Raw genomic sequence first — 27089 nt, forward strand, 5'->3', positions numbered from 1 at the left:
TTGCAGCCAGTGGGAATAAAATGCTTCAATCCCTGCCTGGAAAATACCTCAATGCACTCGGGCAGAAAACAGTCACAAACTTCAATACACCCGGGTATACCCGAATTCGTGGGACTAGCCGAGCTCGAATAAAGTGTGTCGCCAGTGTACTTGGGGGGATATGGTCTATGCCCTGGAAGCTCAGTGTGTTCATGTTCCCTGCATGTTGTTCTCTAATGTGGCGGGAAATAGGGGTATCTAAAGCGTTTCTTATGGATTCCATGTGTTCCAAAATGCGCCTTCTCAATTCCCTTTTCGTCTTCCCTACATATATTTTTCCGCATAGACACGTTACTAGGTAAATAATCCCTCTGCTTTTGCAGTTGATGAAATGTTTTATGTTGTAGGTTTTGTTGTCATTTGTGTCTGTGAAGTTTTTACTTTCCTTCATGTAACTGCATGACTTACAGTGGTGGCACTTGTATGAGCCTTTGACACTAAGCCATGTTTTGCTTTTTTTATTATTATTTTTGACAGTGAAGTGGCTATGTACCAGGTGGTCCTTGATGTTTGCTGCCCGTCTCCAGACCACGGATGGGTGACTCTTGAAGACCAGTTTGAGATCATCATCGTTGGTCAAAATGTGCCAATGTTTGGTTAGTATTTTATTGATGTCTCTCCACTGATTATGGTAGGTAGCGATACATCTAATTTCACTTGTTTTGTTAATCTCCCCAGGTTTCCTTGATTTTAGTAGTTCATTGCATGGAGTATTGATAGCTCGGTGGTATGCTGTCTTTAATTGACGCTTAGAGTATCCCCTGGCAATGAAGTTATCCCTCATTTTTATGCTTTCTTCTTTGAAGGCCAGGATATCTGAGCAGTTCCTTCTTATGCGCAGATATTGTCCTGTGGGGATCCCCCTGATGAGGGGTTTGGGATGGAAACTATCTGCTCTTAGATAGCTGTTCGCAGCAGTCTTCTTTTTGTGGTTATTAGTGGATAGATAACCATCATCATTGATTGTTATTCGTAAATCCAGAAAGGTAATGCTGCTAGTGCTGATCTCTGATGTAAGTTTCAAGTTGTGATCATTGTAATTTAGCAAATTGAGGTCTCTAGTTCTTTCTTTGTACCGTTCCAGAGTAGAAGGATGTCATCTATGTAGCGGATCCATAGATCTATGTGGTCCGTATACATTGACATACCTTCTGAAAAAACACTGATCTCCTCCCACCAGCCTAAGTACAGGTTGGCGTAGGTGGGGGCGCAAGTTGTCCCCATGGCTGTTCCCTGTACTTGTAGATAGTATTTAGAGTCAAACAGGAAATAATTGTGTTGTAATACAAACTCCAGAAGCTCAACAATGAAAGCATTATGTTGGGAGAACAGGCAACTCCGTGATGAGAGGAAGTGTGTGACTGCTATGAGGCCGAACTCATGTTTGATACTTGTGTATAATGATTCCACGTCGAAGCTAACCAGCAGTGTGTCCTTGTTGACTTGTATTCCTTCAAGTCTGTTAAGGACATCCTTAGTGTCCTGTACGAAGGATGGTAGAGATGTTACGAAGTCCCTAAGAACTTTGTCAATGTATATGCTGGAGTTCTCGGTGAGTGAGTCGATTCCCGACACTATTGGCCTTCCAGGTGGTTTGTGGATGCTCTTATGCACCTTGGGGATACTATAAAAGGTGGCTATCGTGGGATCTCTTGGCATCATGAAGTCATGTTCGTTCTTTGTTATGACTTTGTTTTCCAACCCTTTGTGTAGTATCGTTCCTAGAGCTTTTTGAAATAATGTGGTTGGATCATTGGGGAGGATTCTGTAGCATTGTTTGTCTTTCAGAAGTCTGAGGTTCTCCGTTTTGTAATCTTCTGTTTTTAATATTACAAGATTCCCTCCTTTATCGGCTGGTTTTATTGTAATTTCTTGCATGTCTTTTATTTCTTTGAGTGCCATTTGTTCCTGTTGGCTTAGATTGCTTTGTATTTTGGTTTCCTTTAGTGACTCAAGGTCCTTGGTGACTAAATTCAGGAACGTTGAGATGTTAGCGCAGCTGTCTTGGTGGGGTGTGAAGCGACTTTGGGGTTTTAGAGTAGGATGGGGTCCGTCCCCAGGATTCTTTTCCCCGTCTTCCAGGAGATTGACCAGATTCGCCAGGTATTCTTAGTCTTACGTTTGTAGAAATTCTTCATAATCGTTTGGTGATGTATTTCGTCCTCGTCTTTTGAAAAATTTGTGTAGCAGCATTTTACGGGCAAAAAGGTTGACATCCTTGATTGCCTCGAAAAAGTCGAATCTGTTGGAGGGAACATAGGAGAGGCCTTTTTCTAAGAGGCTAAGTTGTGCATTTGTAAGTATGGTTTCTGAGAGGTTAATGATTTTGCACTTATTTTTGTTTATGTTCTCGGTGCTCAGTGTCTCCTTCTCCTGTAACCTGACCATCTTCCTCTTCCTCTCCAGTATCCCTCCTCTTCGCGTCTTTCTGGGCCAAAGTCTACTCCTTCCTGGGCCTGTTCTAAAAAATGAGGATTGTGACTGTTCATTTGTGTTGTTATTTTGTCTTTATTTGTTTTAGATCTTGTTGTTACTTTGTTTTGGTAACTGCTGTTGTCTTCAGCTTCTGACATGTCCCAGTCAGTGGACGAGTCACTGTGTTCCTGTATTTTCACTTTCTCTGCCTGGAAGTGGTGTTTATAGATTTTACCCTTACTGTAATCTCCACTATCTCTAAGATATTTTATACGCTTCCTTTCTTTTATTCCCTTCACATACTGATCAGTTGTTTTTTGCAGGATACTTTCGTATTTTTCGAAATTGGGGGATTCCTTCCATTGGACCGCTTCTTTTTTGTTTTTCTCTATATCGAAGTTTAGTTTCTTAAGTTCAGCTAGTTTATTGTCAATCAAGAGAATCATCCGTACCCCTAAACTGGCCCACTCTAGAGGGGGAGACTCACTTGATTCACCTGACGCAACAGTATCTAGTCATACCTACCTGAATACAGGATACACACTGATACCACCGGGTAGACGGTGACATAGTCCCGTTTTTCACACATGCGCAGTCAGAGTCCCCACTGGAGCGTAGACTAACAGCATCTGATATATGCATAGCCAGAATCTGAACAGGGGCGCATAGTATCCATATTACCGAATCCAGCTCGCCCACACACGCGATCCTGTGACTATCCCTGACATTACAGCGCTTAGCCACACTCATTTGTATGTAGGGCAAAGTATACAACCCTGTATATACGGACAGCACGGGATAAGCAGTGACATCATCTCGTTCTCACGCATGCGCAGGCAGAGACTGCATTTGAGCACAAAACGTACCTGGCATACACACTGCCAGAAACTCTTTTGGAATTCAGAGTATCCACATCTAACTTATCCCGTCCACACAGGGATATCCTATGACAATATCCCGCATAACAGGGAATAGCCATACATACTTGCACGAGGGGCATGATGATTAGCCTCAACATTGTATATACACAATGAGTATAAGGACATCAACAGATTACATATGAACTGCATGTGAAGCCCCCATACAGCAACTCCACCAGGCTTCCTTGTCCAAACGGGGGATAAATAAATAAATAAACATCTGTATATTCAGCTATACCCTGTTATCACTCGGCAGAAAGCCAGGTAATCACACCATAAGCCACTGAGCTAAGGACAATCTACATTAGTATCTGCCCCAATATAAGACGCAACTACAGGCGCGGATGCAGCAATAGCATATAGGCTATCAAAGCAGTAAAACTACTCTCTATTCATAAGCTATAGTGGGTGTTAGGTAGACCATATAGACCCTTTAGTGTCTATTTTTTAATAAAGTACACTCAACTGACTACGAGGACGTACATTGTTTTAACTACACTTTCACTGAATCTAATTAAATAAAGTATTACACCATTTGTTAAAGAACACTTTTTACTTATTTCACCCCTGACCGTTTATTACATTAAGGTCTGCGGTGCACCTATTAAAAGGGATTCTTTAGTGTATCCTCTTTGATACACCTATATAGTCCTTTTTAGAAATGTATTAAATAATTTTGTTAGATGGGGGACCAATATTGTACAGAATTTATTATATTATTTACTCGAAAACCCATCCGGCCCAGGAGTTTTCCCGTTTTTCAGTGTTTTAATAACATCCACTATCTGTAGGCCTGTAATTGGGGACTCAAGTTTCTCTCTATGTATATTAGATATCTTTAGTAAGGTACATCTATGTAGAAAAGAGGACAGGCCCGATTTGTTTTGTACTTTTTTGTTAGTATTAGACAGGTTATATAATTTCTCATAATATTGTTTAAACTCTGTTCCTATTTGGATCATATATTTCTTGCCCTATTTTATTTCAAATTGAGCATATTTAATATTGCTTCCTTTTCTGGTTTAACTTATTTGCTAATGGGCGATCAGACTTGTTTCCTTTTTGATAATATTTTTGCTGCATCCAATACATAGCTTTCTCTATCTTGTCTAATAATAGCGAATTAAGGTGTTCCGTATCTTGGTTCATGTGCTTAAAGTGTGGGTCTGAAGGGTTTGCGTTGTGTAGTCTCTCAGACTTTTCTAGTTCTTGGGTTAGTCTATTTATATCCTGTACCTTTTGTTTCCAATCGCTATTAGCTTGCCCCTGATAACAGCTTTATGGGCGTCCCAAAGGGTCATATGTGTCCGAGTCAGTATTGTTAATAACAAAATAGGTCTTAAGTGTTTCCCTAATTTCTTCTCCCACTTCTGAACTGCAGAATAAGGATTCTTGTAGCCTCCAGGTTGTGGGTTTGTATGTGTGGCCCCAGTTTTTGAAGTTTACTACAATTGAGCTGTGATCTGACCAGACAGTGGAGCATATCTTTGCCGCAGCAAGACAGTTACAGAGTGAGGATTCAACCATTACATACAGTAATCTATTCTAGAAAATGTCCAATGGACATTAGAAAATAAAAAGAGTAATCCTTTACCTCCGGATTAAGAATTCTCCAAGAGTCCAGGAGAGAGAATTTTTAGAATAATTTCCTGAGATTTTTGTTTGTTGGCGAGTACGCTATTGGGCCCGTTTTGTCTATTGTGGGGTTGAGAGGCATATTAAAGTCTCCTCCCAATATTCATTTAACTTTTTAAAATTTGTCAATTTTGCCCATTAGCTCATTGAAAAATATAAATTGATCTATATTGGGGGCGTAGACATTAACTAAGGTGACTTGTACCAGGTTTTGGAGGCCCAAGACCATTACAAACCGTCCGTCTCTATCCGCTTTGATCTCGTCAGGTGGTTTCCTGATCAGCCCCCATCTGATATTGGTGCACGTTCTCTAGACTGCGTTCCTGTGATGACTCAGGTTATTCCTTCCTCTCCTTGTCCCTCTCTCCCATCTCCTGTTACCCTTTCTACACCTTCCGACTCCTCTCCTTCATCTTCTACCTCTCTCCCCTTGCCACAGCGCGTTCCCCGCAGGTCTCGCATACTCACGCGCTCCCTTAGCCCCTGCTTTGATCCTCCCCGCTCCCTCTCCCCAGCAGTAGCTCCTTTACCTTCTCCTGTGGTGCCATCTGTCCCGTTGCCTCCTCCTCGCGTGGTGCCCGCGGCGCGGTGTTCCGCGCGCCTGGTGACGCATCCGGTGCGTGCACCCCCTCAGCCCACGGAGGACGCGCATACATGCTCCTCTCTGCCTTTGCTGGCCATCACGCGGGCACAGGCCTCGCACGCATTCCCCTCCTCTTGGCTCTGTCCCCATCCTGCGGTCTTCCCCTGCTCCGTGCAGGCCGCGCCTGGGTTGCAACCTGTGCGACGCATCCCCAGCTTACAGAGGGTTCACGCACAGACTCTTTTTATCAGGTTCCCCCTGTCTCCGCCTCCGAAGCTGTACAGGCCAGTCCCCTGACTGCCACTTCTGTCTCCTCCTCTTCTCTCCCTGACCTATCTCTAGCTTTTCCCACTTCTCTCTCTACTCCTCCCCTCTCTGTCATGGGTGCACCTTCGTTTATAATCCCTGTCTGTCCACCTCTTCCTCACTCTGCATAGTTCCTGTTTCCCTGTGTATACCTGACCTATGCTGTGCTCCCCCTGTGCTCCTGTGATTACCTGCTCCTGTGTTACTTTGGATTTTCCTGGCTTTGACCCCTGCTTACCCTGGACTACTCTGCTCTCTGGTAGCCCTTTGAACCCTGCTAAGCATACAGTACGACTCCGCTGACTTCTGGCTTCCTAGGACCTGGCTTGCCCTCTGACGACTCTACCCTCTGGATCCCTGAACATTGGCAAACGGACACGACTACTCTCACAGACATTCCCCAAGCATTGCAAGTATACTCTAACAACTCTTCCAACAGGCCCAGCAACGCTATACCACACTCCGGGCTTGCTCCCACTGCTGTGGGTGTGTGGTATCATACCGTTCCCACCTCAGTACTGAGGTCTAGCTTGGTCTGTGGGCATACAGGCGTGACATTATGCAGAGCCCAACAAATGCAGACCCCCTTGAGGTGGGTACAAGTATTACCATAGAGGCCTTACGCTTTGTTAGCGATCAGCTGTCCACGGTTTCCCAGCAATTAGCCACCTTCACTCGTCAGGAGGGTTCCACGGCTTCTGTGCCAACAATGGCCAATACCTACGCCAGCCATGGCCCACGGATTTCCTCTCTGAATCGCTATGATGGGAACCCCCTCAACTGCCGCGGGTTCTTAAACCAATGTGAGGTGCAGTTTGAGATGTCTCCCTCTCTGTTTCCTACTGGCCGTGCTAAGATTGCTTATATTTACGCCCTACTCACCGGAGACGCCCTTGCCTGGGCCTCTCCCCTATGGGCGTGTGGAGGCGAAATAACGCAAGATTATACTTTATTTAGACGTGAATTTCAACTTGTGTTTGATACCCCTCTTCCATGTTTCTCAGGGTCGAAATTCAGCTGCCAAATACACCATCGTGTTCCGTACGCTGGCCGCCGAAATCCAATGGAATGATGAGGTGCTCGCAGCTGCGTACTGGCATGGATTCTCAGATACGTTGAAAGACGATCTCGCTACTCACGCCCGACCTACGTCCCTGGAGGAACTCATCACCCTGAGTGTACGCATGGATCAGCGCACGCAGGGGCGACGACACGAGAAACACTGTTCCCGTTCTTCTCCCTCTGTTGTTTCTCACAGGCCAGTCGCTACTCCTCTCCTGGCCCTGGAGGCCTCGGAACCTATGCTGGTTGGCAGTCAACAACTCCAGGCTCCACTGAGAGAGCACGGCGGCGCCAGAACAGGCTGTGTTTCTACTGTGCTTCCTCGGAACATCATCTCCAGAATTGTCCCTTGAAGCCGGGAAACGGGCACACCCAGTAAAGTTAGAGGGGCTTCTACTGGGTACTGTCTGTCCTAACCCCTCTCCTTCCAAAGCTCTACCAAAGAAGCTGATGCTACCTGCCACGCTGGAGGGTCCCAACCTTGTCGTAAAGGTCGAAGCGTTCATAGATTCCGGATCGGGCAGCAATTTCCTGGACCAGCAGTTTGTAGTGGAGAATCAAATCCCCATGGTCAGAAGGAAGAGCCCAGTTGGCCTTGAGGCCATCGACGGACGACCACTCCAGCCGGTTTTCATCATCTGGGAGTCTATTCCTCTTACCTTGACCCTGGCTGATGGTCACAAGGAGTACCATGAGTACCTGGACATGTTCAACAAGGTACAAGCAGAGGTCCTCCCTCCTAATCGCCCGTTCGATTGCCCGGTCGACCTCATTCCTGGGACTGTTCTGCCAAAGTCTAAGTCTTACCCACTCTCCATCCCGGAGACCGAGGCCATGACTACTTATATTCAAGAAAACCTGGAAAGAGGTTTCATCCGCAACTCCACCTCTCCTGCCGGTGCTGGGTTTTTTTTTGTGAAGAAGAAGGATGGATCTCTAAGGCCATGCATAGACTTCCGCGGACTCAATAAGATCACGGTGAAAAACAGGTATCTGCTTCTGCTCATTTCTGAACTGTTCGATCGTCTCCAAGGGGGCCTCTATTTTTTCAAAACTTGATTTAACGGGTGCCTATAATCTCATTCGCATAAGGGAGGGAGACGAGTGGAAAACAGCATTTAACACATGTTCTGGACACTATGAAAACCTTGTTATGCCCTTTGGGCTGTGTAACGCCCCGGCCGTGTTTCAGGAATTTATGAACGACATCTTCCGTGATGTTTTGGGAACTTTTGTCATTGTCTATCTAGACGACATCCTTATTTTTTCTAAAAATCTGGAGGAACACATTCAACATACCAAACTTGTGCTCTCCAGGCTTCGTTCTAACCGTCTTAACGCCAAGATGGAGAAGTGTTTATTTCACCAGGCTTCCACGGCCTTCCTAAGCTATATCATCTCCAGCCAAGGTTTCTCCATGGACCCAGAGAAGCTGAAGGCGGTTCTCGATTGGCCACTCCCTATTTCGCTCAAGGCTGTGCAACGTTTTCTTGGCTTCGCCAATTATTACAGGAAGTTTATCAAAAAAAATTCTTCCATTGCCCTTCCCATCACCGCCTTGACCAAAAAGGGCGCCGACGTCTCATCCTGGTCACCCGAGGCCATCGCAGCCTTTGAGACTCTCAAGAAGGCTTTTTCGTGTCTGCCCCCATCCTTCGTCATCCGGATACCTCCCTCCCCTTTACTTTGGAGGTCGATGCCTCAGACGTGGGAGCTGGCGCAGTTCTGTCCCAGAGGACTTCTCCCCAAGAAAAACTCCATCCTTGTGGGTTTTTTTCACGGAAATTTTTAGCAGCAGAAAAGAATTATGATGTCAGTAATTGTGAACTTTTGGCCATTAAGTTGGCTCTCCAGGAATGGAGACATCTTTTAGAGGGTTCCGAGGAACCAATCGCCATTCTCACTGACCACAAAATTTGTTATATATTGAGGGTGCTCGTCGCTTGGGCTCCCGCCAGGCTCGCTGGTCACTCTTCTTTTCCCGCTTCAACTACACCCAGAGCAAATCAATACAGTATTTTGCGAAAACACACAACAAATTCCATCTGTCTGTAATATTCTACACTAACAGGTCAAACTTTAAGTATATATCTATTAAGATTGCCCATCCCTTTTCCAGGGATTTAATCCCTAGGCTCTAGGATGCCATGCCCAAAGGGATATACACTTTATAAAGCCACACTCCTCTCTGTTCAGTTAACGTGCAGATGCAGTGGGCTTCTTTGTTCCTTTTGGTTGGATATAATGTAATATTCTGCACCAACATTGTCATGAAATTTATATTCTGTTATCTGCGAGAACATTGAAGCTTCTATATCTCTATATATGGGCAGTGACAAGAAATGTGCATACAATTCATTTACTGAATAAAGTACGGTACTTGATGTTCGCTAATGTTCAGGATATTTAACCATATGTTGGTCTCTTTAGTAAATGTAGCCATTGCTAAAGTATGAAAATAATTCCTGGGATACCCAAAGCTCCAGTAAGAGGTAGCCTGATCCGGTGTTAACTGCCATTGATCATTAATCCCAGTCCAGCTCTGATAACACGTATTGGAGCACAGTATATCCTCCCTCCCCCAATATTTGTTTCGCTATGTACACTGTGCATGATATGATTGCATGTAAGGCAATTGTGCTCAGTTTCTTTTTATTTCGATTACATTTTATCTTTTTCAATAAAGAACAGAAAATATGAGTATATGTTTTGGGGTAAAACACCACATTTGAATTTGTAATAAATTAATATGTTTTTTTTTTTTTTTCATTTGTGGAGTCTTGAAACACAATTGTGCAAAAAAAAAAAAGAAGAAGAAGAATATATATTGTACATACCACAAAAAGAAAGGGAAAAACAAACCCGATTTACATTTAAAATGTTATGATACATCATGAAAGAATTGGCAAAGCAATGCAATACAGCCATCTAGTGGCTGTTGGAGAAATGCATCTTGTTTGTGAGTTTTGATTAATGTGTGTGTATACTGTACATAACAAGGTTTGGTCTGACTTTATATAGCAGTAAAAGCATTTATGCCAATGTCATATCCATATAAATCAGCATGCATGGAATCAACAAACCTGAGAATGCAGCTGTGAATGACCAGTCTATTAAGATTTCTTCCTCTGTCAGAGAGGTTAAGAGAACGTTTGCAGATAGTGTGTTAGGACTTGCAAAAGCTGGAACCTTCTTCTGCAATTCCTTGCAGATTCCCCAGGTCTCCTCAATGAACCCCTGCTGTGCAGAACCTACTCCCTACTGTGGCAGGATTCCTTTTTAGTGTTGTGCCTGAAGGGCCCCTATACTGGGAGACTTGCCCTAACTTAAAAAACAAGAAAAGTTGGTTACCCTTTTAAAGGGCTAGGAGCCCCGAGATCCCTTCAGTGATGGTCACATTATGATCTGAGGTAAATATCCAGGTGCCAAACATTTATAACATTTTCCCCACCCCTATAGCTAGGCAGGAAAAGAGAAGGCTTACCTAACTGAGGTCACGTCCATGGTGGGTGCGTGCTCGTGGCTTCTCGCGTGCCTCTAGCTGGAGCGATGTGCTTTCTAGGTGGACGCAATGAGGGGACGTTTCACGGTGTGGCCATGACGTCACGGAGCTGGTTCGCCCTCATTGGGCGACCCGCTCACATGACCCAGCCGTCGAGCGACAGAAACAAAGGTATTTGTTTCCTCGTGCATCGTTTATCGTCGCGCACTCTAAGAACAGCCTCATAGAGCGCTGCATTTTGTACGAACGATCGTGGTAACCATGGACGCGCCTAAGTCATCTCCTACAGGGTAGACCCAATCACAATCCTATGTGACATGCAACATGAAATAAGTTACTTCACATTAGTTACTTACAATTGGTTATTTAACATTAGCTACATGAACTAGGATTTAACCCCTTAACTCCCTGTAGTGACCAGGACTCACTCAGAAAATTCTAGCATACCCAAAGGGTGCTACATATAAATTTCTCACTCACAGCCCCACACCTCTGGAATTTCCTTTGCCTTAATATCGGATTAGCATCCTCTCTCTCTACCTTTAAGACCTTTCTTAAGACACACCTCTTTAACAATGCATATGGATAGCTCTGCTGGCTGACACAATACATCTCAGATGCACTGACCTTGACCCCTTGCAGATGCACTTACCAGAACACCCTCCTACTGTCTCTGTAAGTTCTCCCTACTTATCACTTAGATTGTAAGCTCTTCGAGGCAGGGACCTTTTCCTAATGACACTTAGGGCCTCATGCAGTAAGCGGCGGAAAGGCACTTCTCGCCACTTTCCCGCCTAAAAAGCCTATCCGTATTCAGTAACGGGCGAGAAAGTGGCGAGATTAAAAAAAAAACACCAGTTTGGCTGGCGGTTTTTTTTTTCCGCCGGTGGCGGGGCGAGAAGGCACTTTCTGCCTAAAAATCCAACTTTTTCCGCCACCCTGTATTCTAGTAGAGGCGAGTAGCTAAGCGGAGCAATTCGCCTCTCTAGAATACCGTTTTGCTGGCGGATCAGCCACGCAAGAAAAAGATGGCAAGTTGCTGCTCAGAGGCAGCGGATGAGTGGCGGATCGGCACTTAGAAAAAATTCAGGCCTTTTTCCTGGCTGGGATTGATGCCGGGGGTCTCCGGAGCTGATACCATTAATATCAGCTCCGGACCCCCCGGCATGCATCCGAGGCAGGAAAAATGCATTTGAAGCCCACTTCATTACCTTAGCGGTTAACCGCTAAGGCAATGAAGGGGTTAAAGAGCCGTGCCAGGTTTATTGTGGGTAGCGGGGGTGGTGAAGGGGGTATTTGGCCCTTGTTGTTTGTTAAGGGCTTGCGGTGGGGTTGCGGGTGCACTTAACCCCTTCACGACCGTAGCGGTTAATACAACTACGGACATGAAGGGGGTAAGGCCTCCCGCTACCCACACGCAAGCCCTAAACAACCACTGTTGGGGCTAATACCCCCTTCACCCACCCCCACTACCCACAATAATAACAAATACACACACCAGCCCCACACTAACTAAATAAATAAATATATATATATATATATATATATATATATATATATATATATATATATGACCCCAACAACACCTATACCCCCCTAACATACAGTATAGTAATGGGCACAATGACTATTATCCACAAATGGATAATAGTGCAGTTGTCCATTTAAAATACATACACGACAATAAAGACATTAAATACATATAGCACTCACCCATGTGCGGCTGCCACGATGAAGGCCATCCTCATCTTCATCCTGCCCATGCCCCATCCGCTTCTGCAAAACAGACACAAGAATTAAAATATCCAATGTAATGTCCCCTAACCCCTTAATCACCATAGCAGTTATTAACTGCTACAGTCATTAAGGGGTTAACCCACCATCACCCACATACCCTCCCCCACTAACCCCCCCCCCAACCCTGAGGCCTAACCACCCTCACCCACTACCCACAGGGGAGTCCTACCAAATACCCTTGGGGCCAATACCCCCTCCTCCAGCACATACAGTACAATAATGTGCCAAATAACTATTATCCACATAGGGATAATACATTATTTGGCCATTATTAAACACATTAAATACCGTAATAAAGTAAAGAAAATTGTACTAACCTCATCAATAAGAAGGCTCCGTTGCCAGCATCATCCTTGGGGTCCGTTGCCAAAATAATAAATAGCCAATACATCTCAATGACATTAACATACCAATGAACCCCTTAATCACCTTATCGGGTACTAACCTCAAAGGTAATTAAGGGGTTAAGCCATCCTGCAATGGCACCACTTATGCATAACATCCTCAATGAATTAAAAAGCAATTTCCTACACAAATCTCATGTAATCATTCAATCTGAAGCCTCAAATGCCACTTAAAACATTGCATTTACAGTGTACAGTATACATGTAGCATAACATGTAAACTATATGTACACGCTGCAAATCAATGTTAACAATACAATAATCCAACTCAAATAGCCTGACATCACAAGAAGTATATTATGTAAGCAAATAAAGTCACCATCAATGAATTAACACACATGAATTACATCCCTAAAAAACTAAAATACCATCCATACCAATTACACAATTAACTATAGCTATCGTTACAGAGAACAAGTTCAAAACATACAAAAAAGGACACCAACAATTACAATATACTAAAGCAAGCCTCTCCATAACCTACAGTACAGCATAGAAGCCCAAAACTTACATCTCTCTAATAATAAAATACATTTAACACACATCTATGCATAGCAGCATAGCCACAATTATTTACAATACAGAAAATCAAGCTTTAACAACACTATCATTTCTTACCCTGTATGTATATATCTCTCTAGACATACATACAGTGGCGACACACTTTATTCTCGCTCGGCTAGTCCCGTGAATTCGGGTATACTCGGGTGTATTGAGGTTTGTGATCGTTTTCTGCCGGAGTGTATAGCGTTATTTTCCCGGCAGGGATTGAAGCATTTTATTCCGGCTGGCTGCAATACTGCAATGCCGTGTAAAACACATGGGGGCGCTTGCGAGCTGTTCTCTTTGAAGCCGTCCCTTATAATGAATTGTAATGCAGTATATATACTGTATATATATATATATATATACTGTATAACAACAACCCCTATAACACCTAACATACAGTACTGTACACATACAGTACTGTATATGCACATACATAAATGATACTATGGGCCGGCGGGGGCGAGATGTGTTTGCAACAGAGAGAGATCCGCTGCTCGCTCTCTGCGCAAACATCGGCACATTAAAAATTATTTTAAATACATTTTTATTTATAGTGTAGATGTGCAGGGGGTCTCGGGAGCTGAACTGGTTTATCCCTCTGCGTTTAAAGGTCCCGATCACGTGATCGCGGCCTGTAAACCAAGCAGAGCAGAGGGATACCGGCACCCCCTAAAGGGGCCTGTATCTCGGGGAGCAGGGGGTCCCCGGACCTAAAACCACAGCGGTTCTGCTCCGGAGACCCTCTGCACATGTACAGTATAAATAAAACACACTCGTTCTTTACCTTAGCGGCTATGCGCTATGGTAAAGAAGCAGCATTTCTGTATTTTTAATAATATTGTACAGTGAGCAGGGGGTTCCCTGAGCCAGAAATCTAAACTCAGAGGCCCCCTGCTCCTGCTCAATATTATTAAAAATACAGAAATGCTGCTTCTTTACCATAGCGCACAGCCGCTAAGGTAAAGAACGAGTGTTTATTTATATATGTGTTTTATTTATACTGTACATGTGCAGAGGGTCTCCGGAGCAGAACCGCTGTGGTTTTAGGTCCGGGGACCCCCTGCTCCCCGAGATACAGGCCCCTTTAGGGGGTGCCGGTATCCCTCTGCTCTGCTTGGTTTACAGGCCGCGATCACGTGATCGGGACCTTTAAACGCAAAAGGATCTCTCTCTGCTGCAAACACATCTCGCCCCCGCCGGCCCATAGTATCATTTATGTATGTGCATATACAGTACTGTATGTGTACAGTACTGTATGTTAGGGGTTATAGGGGTTGTTGTTATACAGTATATATATATATATATACTGTGTATATACAGTACTGTATATATATACTGCATTACAATTCATGAATTTATGCCATCTGGTGGACACGCGAAGCATTGCAGCCTATTAAATCCTGATCATTATCATTTAACAGATCAGCCGCCCGTCAGCCAGGCATGAACCGTGGCTGGGAAGGCAAACGCAACGCGGCTTGTCAGAGGTGAGGAGCGGTGCATTCCAGGTTTCTGCCAGGTACAAACTGGTTATTTGCTCGAATAAAGTGTGTCGCAGCAGTACATACATACATACATACATACAGTGGCAAGAAATGATATGCATTAAAAAAAATGAACACATGAAAAAGCAAAAAAAACCACAGTTACATTAAATACATTTCTCTATTTAACTTACTATTATTTGCCCCCACCGACTCCCGTTGATCAGCTTACTCACGAACCAATCCACGAACAGGAACCCATAAAATAAAAAACCATAAAATAATAAACATTAAAATAATAAAACACGACAATCCAGGGGTCTTCTAGTTGTAATCCATCTTCATCTGTATTCTTCTACCTTCTTCCGGGGTCTTCTTGCCGTCCGGTGCCACGCCCTGGTCTTCTTTCTTCAGTAGGAGGTCCTTCCTCCTCGGCGTCTGGCTTCAAAATGAGACGACATAGGCTTTTAAAGGCGTATGACGTCACATTTTCATCATATGGTTCCCACGGCCCTGATTGGGCCGTGAAAACCATGTGTTTTGGCCGATGTAAAAAAAAATGATGACGTCACTTAAAGGCAAAGAAAGCACAGCCAATCAGAATGGCTTTGCTTCAATTGCCTTTAAGATGACGTCATGAAAAGACACATGGCTGGACTCACATGGTACGGCAGCCAATCAGAGCGTGGGAAGTCTATCCCTACTCTGATTGGTTCAAGTACCATGTGACAGAGGCTTGGGGAAGAACGGATATGACGTCATTGAAAGCCTGTAACATGGTACTTGAACCAATCAGAGTAGGGAAAGACTTCCCACGCTCTGATTGGCTGCCGTACTGAAGAAAGAAGACCAGGGCGTGGCACCGGATGGCAAGAAGACCCCGGAAGAAGGTAGAAGAATACAGATGAAGATGGATTACAACTAGAAGACCCCTGGATTGTCGTGTTTTATTAATTTAATGTTTATTATTTTATGGTTTTTTATTTTATGGGTTCCTGTTCGTGGATTGGTTCATGAGTAAGCTGATCAACGGGAGTCGGTGGGGGCAAGTAATGGTAAGTTAAATAAAGAAATGTATTTAATGTAACTGTGGGTTTTTTTGCTTTTTCATGTTTTCATTTTTTTTTATGCATATCATTTCTTGCCACTGTATGTATTTATGTATGTATATCTAGAGAGATATATACATACAGGGTAAGAAATGATAGTGTTGTTAAAGCTTGATTTTCTGTATTGTAAATGATTGTTGCTATGCATAGATGTGTGTTAAATGTATTTTATTATTAGAGAGATGTAAGTTTTGGGCTTCTATGCTGTACTGTAGGTTATGGAGAGGCTTGCTTTAGTATATTGTAATTGTTGGTGTCCTTTTTTGTATGTTTTGAACTTGTTCTCTGTAACGATAGCTATAGTTAATTGTGTAATTGGTATGGATGGTATTTTAATTGTTTAGGGATGTAATTCATGTGTGTTAATTCATTGATGGTGACTTTATTTGCTTACATAATATACTTCTTGTCATGTCAGGCTATTTGAGTTGGATTATTGTATTGTTAACATTGATTTGCAGCATGTACATGTAGTTTACATGTTATGCTACATGTATACACTGTAAATGCAATGTTTTAAGTGGCATTTGAGGCTTCAGATTGAATGATTACATGAGATTTGTGTAGGAAATTGCTTTTTAATTCATTGAGGATGTTATGCATACATGGTGTTGCCATTGCAGGATGGCTTAACCCCTTAATTACCTTTGAGGTTAGTACCCAATAAGGTGATTATGGGGTTCATTGGTATGTTAATGTCATCGAGATGTATTGGCTATTTATTATTTTGACAACGGACCCCAAGGATGATGCTGGCGACGGAGCCTTCTTATTGATGAGGTTAGTACAATTTTCTTTACTTTATTACGGTATTTAATGTGTTTAATAATGGCCAAATAATGTATTATCCCTATGTGGATAATAGTTATTTGGCACATTATTGTACTGTATGTGCTGGGGGAGGGGGTATTGGCCCCAAGGGTATTTGGTAGGACTCCCCTGTGGGTAGTGGGTGAGGGTGGTTAGGCCTCAGGGTTGGGGGGGTTAGTGGTGGAGGGTATGTGGGTGATGGTGGGTTAACCCCTTAATGACTGTAGCGGTTAATAACCGCTATGGTGATTAAGGGGTTAGGGGACATTACATTGGATGTTTTAATTCTTGTGTCTGTTTTGCAGAAGCGGATGGGGCATGGGCAGGATGAAGATGAGGATGGCCTTTATCGTGGCAGCCGCACATGGGTGAGTGCTATATGTATTTAATGTCTTTATTGTTGTGTATGTATTTTAAATGGACAACTGCACTATTATCCATTTGTGGATAATAGTCATTGTGCCCATTACTGTATTGTATGTTGTGTATTGCTGCTATGTTTATTGGGGGCATTTGTCCCCAATAAACATGCTATTGTGCGTTAACCCCTTCATTACCTTAGCGGCTATCCGCTATCGTAATGAAGCAGCATTAATGTATTTTATTAATAGTGTGCGGGAGCAGGGGGCCCCGTGAGCTGAACCGCATTTATTTGTGGCTCAGAGACCCCCTGCTTCCCGAGTTACAGGCCCCGGTTTGGGGCATCGGTTACAGTGTGGACGCCATGTTTGTTGCGGGCACGTAGCGTATGGGACGCTATAAACATGGCGGCGACACTGCCCATCCGATCACACATACCGGGGCCTGCAACTCGGGAAGCAGGGGGTCCCTGGTCCACAAAGTGATGCGGTTCAGCTCGGGGGACCCCCTGCTCACTGTACAGTATTATTAAATAAATATTCATGCTGCTTCGCTACCGTAGCAGATACCCTGTAAGGTAAGGAACGAGTCTTTATTGATATATGTGTTTTATTCATACTGTAGATGTGCAGAGGGTCTCCGGAGCTGAAGCGCTTTTGTTTTAGGTCCGGGGACCCCGTGCTCCCCGAGATACAGGCCCCTTTAGGGGGTGCTGGTATCCCTGTGCTTTGTTTACATGCCGCGGTCACGTGATCGGGACCTTTAAATGCAGAGGGATACCGGCACCTCATAAAGGTGCCTGTATCTCGGGAAGCAGGGGGTCCCCCGACCTGAAACCAATGCGGTTCAGCTCCGGAGACCCCCTGCACATGTACACTATGAATAAAAGTTGTTTTAAAAATAATTTTTATTGTGCTGATGTTTGCGTCGAGAGAGCAGCGGATCTCTCTCTGCTGCAAACACAACTCGGCAGGGGACGGCTTCTCGGCAGTTTCTCGCCAGGCAGCCGTCCCGCCACCGGTTACACGCCATTTCATCAAATGGTGGTGGCTAATTCATTCGCCAGGGATTCGCCCCTTACAGCACACAGCCAGTTTAACACGCCAAAAACATGGCTAATTGCTAAACTGGCTAATGCATTTTTTCGCTGCTTACTGCATGAGGCCCTTAGTGTGAAGACATCTAAATGTAAGAAAAATATTGAATGTATGCAATTTTTGTTTTTCAGGTTTTTTTATTGTATTTTTTCATTTTTATTTTTTTTGCTTGCCCATTGACTGCTAATGTATTTATCTGTGCCACTTTAGGGTATACATAAATACAGTTACAGGCAATGCATTTTTTGGCAAATGGTTGTTTTTAATTAATTGTTATGTTTTGTATTTCTGTTTATTGTTTAGAGTTAATTGTTATGTATTTGTAGGGCTTGTTTTTATTTAATGTTTTGATTGTTTAGGCGTTTGATTTCTTTTATCGTTATTTCTTTTATTCTTCTGGTGTTTAGGCTTTTCATTTCTTTTATTCTTCTGGTGTTTTAGGTGTTTGATTTCTTTTGTTGTTCTGTTGTTTAGGTTTGATTTATTTTATTGTTCTGGTGTTTAGGTGTTAGATTTCTTTTATTCTTCTGGTATTTAGGGGCTTGATTTATTTTATTGTTCTGGTGTTTAGGTTCTTGGGTATTTTTTATTGTTGTGTCTTTTTGGTGCTGTTGTTTTTTTTAGGTTGCTGATTGACTGCTATAGTGGCTTCTAATGCCCATATTATATGGGCATAATGTACCACTGTGCCAATCAATCAAAGGGGAGAGAGTGGGGATAGTTGCCCCAGGGTGGGAGGTTAGGCCGCCCGGGTGGGTAGCAGGGGAGGGAGGTTAACCCCTTAATTACTTTAGTGGTTACTAACCACTAAAGTGATTAAAGGGTTAGGGGCCATTAGATTTAATTTGTTATTGTTGTGTTCCTGCCAACGGAGGACATGGACATGGAGGATGGTGATGAGGGTGGCCTTCATCCTGGCAGGGGTAAGTGAAAGTTTTATTTACTTTATGCTAGCTAGATAATGTTTTATTTTGAATAGGTAAATGCACTATTAATCATATCTGGATAATAGTAATTTTTATCATTATGGACCCCTTCCTATGCCTGCCTCACATGGAACTCTCTGCTGCACAGGTGGGTCACCCACCCAGTCAGTCACCAGTCAGTCTCCCTCCCACGTCAGTCACCCACCCACCACCCACCCATCCAGGTCAGTCACCCAGTCACCCAGGTCAGTCAGTCACCCAGGTCAGTCACCCACCCACCCAGGTCAGTCAGTCCATCACCTACCCAAGTCAGTCAAGGTCGGTCAGTCAGTCACCCACCCAGGTCAGTCACCCACACACACTGTCACCCTGTCACCCACACACACTGACACACTGTCACCCCTCCCCCCACACACTGTCACCCACTGTCGTCCACTGTCACGCACACAGCGACACAAACAAACGAGGAATTCACCGTTAGTATAAATATAGAAGTGCAAATAGCTAAAACAGGGTGTGTGTGTAGAGCACACACATTCTAAGTGAAACATCTTTGCGTTTTGTCACTGAAATTGTGTTTTGATTAAATTTGATTGAATTAAAATTGATTTAATTAAAAACAGCACCATCACAAATACAATTTCTGCGACAAAACAGTTACAAAAGACAAAGAAGTTTAACTTAAAATGCGCGTGCTCTGCACACACACCCTTTTTTGTGCAGTGGGTATAGCTGGTTAGTGTTAGAGGGCACAGATAGGAAAGGAGTTCATGTGAACTAAGAAGTGGAGAATGAAGGAGAGATGGAGAAATATGAATGGATTTAAAGGAATAATGAGGCTAGAAAGAAAAAAAGTGTAGTTTGCAAAGAAGTGAGGACAGAACAAATATAAATAGTAGAGTAGTATTAGTGATAGTTTAGTGTTGAGAGATGCGTGAGGACTGGGCAGTGAAAATTAGATTAGGATAAGGATAAAGTAGAAGTTGTGAGAAATGTAATATATGAGTGGTGGTGCTCTAGAGTGGAGAGAGCTGCGTCCTATGTCTGTAATATAAACTCTCCTCCGTTCCAGTGCAGTTCAAAATCAGAATCCAAGGCCTGTAGATGTACAGTTGTCCACTTCTTGTTTCACTCCCTGTTAAACTCCATATTGCATGCCACTTAAAAAGGCAGGCCTCTTCAAAGATAGACTGCCTACCCCTGTAGTAGGCTGCTGTCCTAGTCTGTCCCTACCTACAGTATATAGGCCTAAGAAGTCACCTGACTCAATTAAGTTCTGCTCAAGCAAAGCTCAATTAGTACATGCGAGCCACAGAAGACAAATGTTATTTGTAATCACACAGTTCTCATAACCAATTGCTAGCAGTTGAAATTACTAAAACTGGTATGCATGTAGTTACAAAGGAAGTAGAGGGAGAAGGTGGTATGATACCGTTTATTGGATCAACAAGTTGTTGAAATGCTACAAGCTTTCAAACCTCTCAGGGTCCTTTACCGGGTATGGCAGAAATACAAAAACACAATATAATATACAGTGTACGTAAGAGGGATATCTGGTTACAATGGATGTAGACAGGAAGTGTGAAATAAGATGAGGTAGAAACAGATAGTATGGGGTGGAAATTAACACCAGAGACATACTGTAGAAGACTATTATCTTTTGAAATGCAAAGGAAGTCTAGACATAAAGGAGACATGAGGGGGAGTGTGTGAAACAAGACAGAACTTTGATTGGAGCCCTTTCTCCAGGTAACCAGGGTCTCTTCAAAAGGTGCTTGAAATCAGTGCTCTTTAGTCGCTCAGGGAGGACCTTTCCCAAGCACAATCTTTCCATGATGTGCTTAGCTTCCTCACCTCTGCAGAGGACTCTTCGCTCAAGCTCCTCTTTCTATTTTACCAAGTTTTCTTCATTTAACCACTTGTTCACAAGTTTTTCCATGCATTGGGCAATCTTTTCTTCCCTGAGCCTAGGGTGACCACCTGCATCGGATTCAGTATCCATGATCACGGGTGGTTCAACCTGGGTGGAGTTTTTATCCACTCTGATTGACCCCCATGGCGTCTAAGTTTGGTAGTTGGTAGACTTATCGTCTTGACGTATTTCTTTTTACGCTGATCGATTCTTCAATGTGTGGGGAAATCCCAAGTGATGTCTGGTGGGGTATCTCTGCTATAGTAGCACCGTTTTGAAGCTCCTTCATTACCAGGTGAACCATGTCTACAGATTTCTTATCCCTCGCAGGCTTATCCTCAACAAGCACAACCCCCTTATCAGTAGAGAGGTCAATTGCACTTTGTTCAGGATACTTCGATTCCTGTACATCAATTTGGTTGTAGTTCTCACACCTGACCGTTACTCGTGGCCTCTCTTTTTCTCCACAGGATCTGCAGACATGTCTGACCCTTCCATGGTAAGTGGAGAACCTCATTTCTATTTCCGCCTTTTTGCTTCGGACAGCTCCATCCCATCGGGGATACTGGAGTCTCCTTCTTTATTGAAACTTCAGCAGTTTCACAGCAACACCATGCTTTTCTTGCAGTTGCATTAGTTGGCAGGAATAATCGCGTTCAGCTTATCTGGCTCTTGCTGCCTCCAATCATATTTGTGGTCATAGAGATCTGTCTTTTTGGTGCGTACTTAAGGGCACCTCAACCATCGTAGCAGTGTTTTGTGGGTGCGTCTCATTTCGGGGCCCACATAAGATATCTTCCTCTTCATCCATATCCTCGTAGGACCGGAAGGGACACTCTTCCGTGTAGCCGGGTTCATTACAGGAACACCACATTTTGCCCTCCATTTTGGCGGACTGAGGTGTATTCTTCCCACTGACCTTGGGAAGCGCTATTGCAGTAATTTTCTCCGTAGATGCTAGAACCCCAGCTAGTAGTCCTACAGGTGGCTACACTTCGCTTGCAGAGTTTGTAGCTCTCACAGGCGCCTCTGTATACTTTTCCCTTTTCTGAGCAGCCATTTAAAAAACCCAGGTGGGGGTTTCTTTGCACAAGGGGTGAGGTAGACTTTGATCAGATGGGTCACCGTCTGTTACAGTCCCCCCAGTCAGAGTGTGGCGTTGTGTCTTTCCCCAGTGCAGTGTAGCTTTCGTGCCTGAATGTGTAGCTATGCTCAAGACAATGTCTCTTTCTGGCAACACAGTTCCTATGTGCTCAAGAGATATCCTGCAGTTTGAGCAGGAGATTTTTCTATCTGTCTGATGAGTCAGGTCGAGACTGGTTAATTGTCTAACCGCAATTAACCAGCTCCCTGCTGGATTTCTCAGACCTAGACATGCTTTCAATTGAAGCCCTTTGAGACAGGGGTTATGGCCCTGTTACAGGGACATTCAAATGTTGTTTAATTATGGGAAGAAGTAGTATTGTGAATGGACAAACAGCAGAACTGGATTTAAAAAAAATGTATGTGGGGATAAAAGGACAAGGAGCAGTCAAAGGTGACTCATAGACATTGGGTTTTAAGTTTTGAGAACATGATGGAGTATTTATTGCTATTTGATCATTTGGGCCAGGAATGCTATAGGTGTGATGAAAGATGAAAAGATATTGAATTTGGGATAGCGGTTGGACATCCAGAAGAAGATAGCACAGTTAGTGACATGGGACTAGAGAGAGGGGAATTGAACATGCATAGTAGGTTGTGGGGAAAAGAATTGGGATGCAAATCTGAATCACTACCATTTAGTCTATAATTACTGATCTGAAAAAGTAATGCATACAAGTTGCACAAATCCACGAAACTCATATAGCAATTGATAATGCATTGCAATTCAATATGTTCCCCTGAAGTTGTTAATCACTGTAATAATGCTGCACATGGTTTTTGTATGAAGAAACTGTTTCAATGTTGAAGTGATCTTCTAATCCATGATTAAGCTCCAACCTTAGATTGCTATTCATTCAAATATCTTATATTCAATACAAAGGCATACATAGATATATGCATTTGGTACTTTGTTAGATATTGTTCTTCTTATTATGGTGTTGTTTGGTTATCTAGTGACAAATGTAGCCAACGCACTGAGAAAAGAGGTTGTGCCAACTTTCAAATAACCTTTTTAAAAGAGTTACAGCACTGCTAAACAACCACAAGAGGTCAGTACATGTTCAATAAACTTTTACATTGTATATTGCTATGCAAAGAAATTGGTGGTACATTTAATAATAACTTTATTTTATATAGTGCTTTTCTCCTAATCGGACTAAAAGCACTTCCCAATTGCAATACAGCACACTGCACATAGGATTTGACAGGCACATGTCAGGGACATTCCAGAATGGCAGAAGGACGTGTTAAAATCAATTTAGATCACCCAGTCTTCATTAACAGAGCCACACCACCCCATACATTGATCTGTAAAGTGCATATGGTACTTACACAAAACTATTCTCTACAGAAGATACGGATTCGGCACTTAATACACCACCATATCAATGTCATTGCAGAACTATCACCTGCCATTTATTCCAACATGTGCAATCGTTGTTTAATCACTATTATTATTAGCGTTTATTGGTCAAGCGCCAACATATTCCGTCACGGACGCACACACAGAAATATTTTATTATACATGAACAACTTACAAACAGCATAGCCACCATAGGCCGGGATACATCAAGCTCGTTAAAATGGAGTTTATATCGCATCTGGCTAAACCCATGACTAGTTGGCCACTTGGGCTACTAGTGGGTTAATATTCACTGTAATGTATTTAAAGTTATATATGATCACATATTTCAATGTATTGCCCATTATACAGTATATCTAGTCAAGAGAGGGCTAACACCAGCCTGGAGTAGGTGACAAAAAATACCGTGGTATTTCTGCCGATAGATATCGGAACGTGATGCATGGCAGGACAATGCCAAAATAATACATTATTTGTAGTGCTGCAACGTTGAAAAACTTTGCCACTGTAAACACAAACACTTTTTTTGGCAGTAATACCGAACTTTTTGCTTACCATAGCTTGATGTAGTCGGACCATAATGTTCCTACACTGTGTGTAAGTTGTTGATGTATAAATAAATATTCGTAGAAATGAAGTGTTGGACCACCTCTTTGTCCTCTGGGACTATACTCCATAGTGGCGGGCTTGTGGCATGTTTCGCACATAGGTCAGAACATATTGTTGACACGAAAAAAGAGATGAGTAGATCAGTAGAGGTTTATTAGAATTGTTCCCAATAGAACCTTACCAATTAGGTAACAAGTGCTCAGTTTAATTTACCAGTCAACCAACAAAAAGAGATATCTTCTTTGTTCAGGAGATATAAGCTTTTGAAATATTAAGAGTCCAGGAGGTTAAATGAAGCTGTTCCCAGAGCCCATTGCAGTCTAAAGGTTACCATGGTAACCCCGCAAGCTAGAGAATAAGAAAATTGTGTTTTTTAACACTTGAATGTTTTTTTTGTTTTTTTTTTTATGAAAAAGAGGAGGACATGATTAGGGGCAATATACTAGCATTATATGAGTTCAACTCATATAGGCTTCTGAGGGGGGTTGCTGCTTTAAAGATATGCATAGAACGAGTTGCTTTCTTGTATTTGTACTAACAAGAAAGCCCATACAGATGTAAAAAGACTATTCCCATAACCGTTGGTAAATAAGTGAAATGCCTCGATACTTCATCGCATGTCGCGGCCCCATCATCACGGCTGCACAGTGATGTTTTGTGGCTTCTGTAGTTGTTTGAATTAATAATAAGTGATGCTAGTGGTAGTGTATTTTGAAGCTATGGCTACAGTCATGCACGTTCTTTATAGTACTGTGTAAGAAAAGTGGCAGTTGTTTTTAAGACACCAATAACCACCTTCTCTTTTTCAGATACTGAAATGACAATTTTAAACACCTAACCGTGTCATTTTGTAAGCTTCCTTCAGCAAACAAAGTCTTCCAACAGGAGGAATCTCGAACTTTGCCCCGGTACCAGGAACAGCAAGTCTTGCCACATCTGTATTTATCCTATTCTTGCTTGTACAAACTGTGACATCATCTCTAGTCCTACCACTGATACAGAACCTATCACCATAGTCACAATGACTACCTCGCTTATTTTACCCAGGTACACAATACTTCCTCGTTCCAGTAATATGTTTTGTATTGTGGTCACTATTAACATCTAGCTGAAATGTTGCATTGTTAATATAATTTGCCATAGTATACAGTATTATCTCTGTTTTAGGTATTTCAAGTTATCTTTTCGTTTTCAATGTACAATGTTGCAGTTAGCGATTAAGTGGCAACAATGCTAACATTGAGGGACAAAAAGATCTCTAAAGAGGGGATGTTTGTAGTCTACATAAAGAAAACACAGATATCATTATCTGCAACTCTCTTGGCTGTACTAAACTGGAAGCATTCAGCCATGTAACACATTTAAACTATATTTAATGTAGATGCATAATTTAAGATATAATAGCTTTGCAAATAAAACTCAAAATACGAATTGGAAAAGCACAGAGGCACACAATACACAATGTGCTGTATTTTTCAGTTAGGTTGTAAACTCTAGGGACCCCTAACTCAATGTTTACTTTGACATATTATGCACTTTTACCCATTTATATTTTCCTTCCCTGCATTGTGTCTGTTAACTGTTTTCGTACGTGATTGGCGCCACATAAACAAAAACACAATATAATATTGGCTACTTTTGTTAGGGACAAGTAAAGAAAGACGAAAGAACTAAAGGGGTTTTTAATAAAATATATGAATAGGGTGAAAATTGAAAGTAACGACAATTAGCTGAGAAATAAACAAATTGATTAATCTTGTTAATACTGTTACGGGAGACCATGATTATCACACCAGGGATCCATTTGCCAGACAGAAACACACAATGTATCAAATTAATTTATTGGAAAAATAAATATCCACAATTATTTACAGTAAATCAACACATGCACACTTACACCTGGGAAACTGGGCGTACCCTATAAATCTGGATGCAGGGACCTACCTAAAGCAATGTTCCTTGTTCTTTCTTCCTGTAGGGTCGTCTGCAGCTTCTCCCAGTTACTCCCAGCTCCTTTCCAATTGCCTCAGCTAAAGAACTCTGAATTCACAGCTAAGGCCTCGTTCAGGGTGCAGGCTTCGGAGGGAGGGCGTGCTGCCGTGCGAGCTGCCGTGGGACACAAAGTATTCAAATTGAATACTGGTTGTCAGGGTAGCAGCTGCCCTGTCTCCGAAGCCCGGAGTTGACGCTGGCTACAGTTTCAATAAACAAAAAAATCGTTTTTTGAAGCTGCAGCAGCGTCACTGGGACCTAGGCAGCCAATGAAATCATTCTTGAGAATGATTTCAAGACTGCAGCCTCGATCCCTAACCTCACGTCTGTAGCCCCGCCCCCTCCTCAACTCCTGAAAACGTCTGCTGGGGATGAACACACACATCGCCCAGCAGACTGCCGCCCTCCCTCCCGAACGCCCTCCCTCCAACTCCTGCCTCTGGCACCCTGAACGAGGCCTAAAGCTGAGCTGATCTTATCTAGGGGTCTTCCTCCCCCAGGTGTTTGCAATATTACCCAGCCCCTGATTGGTGGGTGGAAATGCAACAACAAATACAGTTACATGCAAAGAGTTACTTGGAAAGATCACAGGTCACTTTGCAACATTGCAGCTGAACATAACATTAACCCCTGGTTCCTGAAATGCTGGAGCCAGGCTTACAATACAGATATATATATGCAAACATAATACTGATGTATTGCTGATAGGTAGGGGTAATGGCAGGCTTGGCCGTTATTAAAAGCAGTCACATTCACCCCTACCGTCACAAATACAATGAGAAAGTACAATGATTTTAGGTAACATTTTAGGTTCAGATATTACTCACATGGTTTTTATAATATAATTGTAATTATTATACTATACACGTTTTAATGATGTGGAGTAATACTCAATAAGGTCACATTCCAATCTATGGGGTCACAGCAGCATTAAATAATTAATTATATCTGTAATAACAATGGAAATATATGAAAGACAACACTACCTTATCTTATCACCTTTGTATTACAGTATGTCAAACACGGAAGAAGTAAACATATCACAGCTTAACAAAGTATATTATTTTAC

At 42.8% G+C, this 27089-nt stretch overlaps 1 long non-coding RNA gene across 1 annotated transcript in view; it reads right to left on the reverse strand.

Annotated features, from left to right (window-relative positions):
* The window catches only part of LOC142491954 (uncharacterized), a 56289-nt gene extending 29936 nt beyond the window's left edge, over positions 1–26353 (reverse strand). The window contains exon 1 of the long non-coding RNA XR_012800613.1: positions 25973–26353. This is a non-coding gene — a long non-coding RNA (uncharacterized LOC142491954). The remainder of the gene's footprint in view (positions 1–25972) is intronic.
* Between the last annotated feature and the right edge of the window lie 736 nt (positions 26354–27089).

This window comes from Ascaphus truei, chromosome 4 (genome assembly GCF_040206685.1).
Source record: "Ascaphus truei isolate aAscTru1 chromosome 4, aAscTru1.hap1, whole genome shotgun sequence".
Lineage (NCBI taxonomy): Eukaryota > Metazoa > Chordata > Amphibia > Anura > Ascaphidae > Ascaphus > Ascaphus truei.